This window comes from Octopus sinensis, linkage group LG10 (assembly GCF_006345805.1).
Source record: "Octopus sinensis linkage group LG10, ASM634580v1, whole genome shotgun sequence".
Taxonomy (NCBI): Eukaryota; Metazoa; Mollusca; class Cephalopoda; order Octopoda; family Octopodidae; genus Octopus; species Octopus sinensis.
In genome coordinates this window covers 50486078-50488577 of record NC_043006.1, presented here as the reverse complement: position 1 = coordinate 50488577, position 2500 = coordinate 50486078, and positions in this window count along the sequence as shown.

Below are 2500 nucleotides of genomic sequence, written 5' to 3'. Positions count from 1 at the left end.
TATATATATATATATATATATATATATATATATATATATATATATATATATATACGTGCGTGCATATATACATACTCGCACACATGCGCTGTATGTGTGTATATATATATCTATGTGTGTGTTCTCGTGTCTGTGTTTGCCCCCAATCACCGCTTGAAAACCGCTGTTAGTGTGTTTTCGTCCTCGTAACTTAGTGGTTCAGCAAAACAGACCGATAGAATAAGTACTAGGCTCTAAAAAAAGTCCTGGGGTCGATTTGTTCGACCAAGAGCCTTGAAGACGGTGCTCCAGCATGGCCTCACTTACATGACTAAAATAAGTAAGAGAATAAAAGAATATATTAGAGGTGCTATAATCTTTATAACATTATAGTTTTCATTTTTATTTTCTATCGCAGGCAAATATTTCATGTCTGATTTATTAGTATTCTGATCAAATTCATTCAAGCAAATTTCCTTCACGCTGTGAGTATGTATGCATGACATATCCCTCTCAATTCTTATAGATAAATGTTCAGAGCTATCCTCGTTTATTACGAATTGTATCGTGATCTGGATACTATAACAGGCCTCTTTTAAAATTATGCTGTGATGTAACTTTTGAACAGCTAATTAATATAGGAATCACATCTTGGGAGTCCCACAGAGCTTCCGTTGATTGTCACACATAAATTTACCAGATACTTTTGAAGTTTTGTACCGGATTTTCTAAGTTTCTGTCTCAATAATACAATAATTTATGACTTCATATTTATATGTATAAAGCGTTTCTTTTTTCTTATGGTTTGATATCGATCAGCATGTATTCGTAATCAACGGATGTTATACATTTTCTGAGCAGCCTCTTTCAAAATGACAATCGGTTATTTCCTTCAGAGCTGTCATTGATATTCGTAATCAACTACTCTATATTATCTTTCTCTCTCTCTCTCTCTCTCTCTCTCTCTCTCTCTATATATATATATATATATATATATTATATATATATATATATATATATATATATAGGAGCACTTCAACGAAACAGCCTGCTCATGAAATTAACGTGCAAATGACAGAGCAATCTACAGACACGCCTATCCCCCAACGTAGTTCTCAGGGAGATTCAGCGTGACACAGAGTGTGACAAGACCGACTCTTTGAAATACAGGTACAACTCATTTTTGCTAGTTGAGTGGACTGGAGCAACGTGAAATAAAGTGTCTTGCTCAAGGACACAACACGTCGCCGGGAATCGAACTGACGACCTTACAATCGTGAGCCGAATTTCCTAACCACTAAGTCACGCGCCCTCACTGTGTGTATATATATATATATATATATATATATATATATATATATACACTAATACACACATAAGTTTGTGTATGATTTTGCTTTCCTCAAATCATTGATAAGTTTAAAATAAGTTTCTCTTTAGGTATCTCAAACGCAGCTACAGCGATACATAATTAATATCATATAAAATAAGGAGTAATACCCTTAGACGGAATAAAAAAAAAGGACAATAAAATCACCTAGCGCAATTGCTCCATGTATTTGCCGGAGAAAAGCTGGTCGTGACAAACCAATACTCAGAGGACGAACTAATAACCGTTATCATTTCATCTTGAAGCTCTTATCTGTACCAGCGAGAAATATATTTGATTTGGTTTATTCCACGCATTGTGTATATTATATCTTTCCGATAAAACACTATAGGGCACCTTCTAAAAGCAGTCTCATGTTCAACTCCGAATGACTTTTTTTTGTTTTATGCTACTAGGATTAGAGAATTAGAAAAAGAAAAACAAGACAATGAATCAATATTTCTTGATATTGATGCTTCATCTGTAACTTATCTCAGCTTTCTATCTACGTCTTCTTTCTATGCATTCTTATTAAAAGAATATTAAAAGAATACAAAAAGAATAGTAAATGAATACAAAAGAATATCTTTGTAATTTTTAAATATAATCCCAAATATAAATTTTGGGTTTGCTTTTGTCTCGACTGAGCTCTAAGCAGAAAACGTTCTTACAGATCATAAATTATTAACCATCAATATTTGAATATTTCAAATTGGAGCCATAAATTTTACAGATTTTACAGATTTAATCCTACTAACTAGAGATAATCATACCTTATTTAGAAAATATAATTTTAAAAATATAATCTTTAAACAATATTGATTTTTTTTCCTTAACAAAAACAATATTAATAACATTCTTAGAGTTCGTGTTATTATTTTTAAAACAATTAACCTTATCACATAAACACATTTAAAATTATATAGCTATCTCTAATCTAACACTCTACAATGATCGTTGATGATGATCATGAAGATATGAATTTACTGGCCTCAACAAAATTTATTACTTTAAAGATATTTCAATCTATTATATAATACCCTGCAGTAGATGATATTAATTCAACTGAGTTCTCTCTGTAAATTATAGATCTTTTCCTTTTATTATTTCATTTCATTTCATTTTATTTTGTAACATCAGTTTATTCACTTA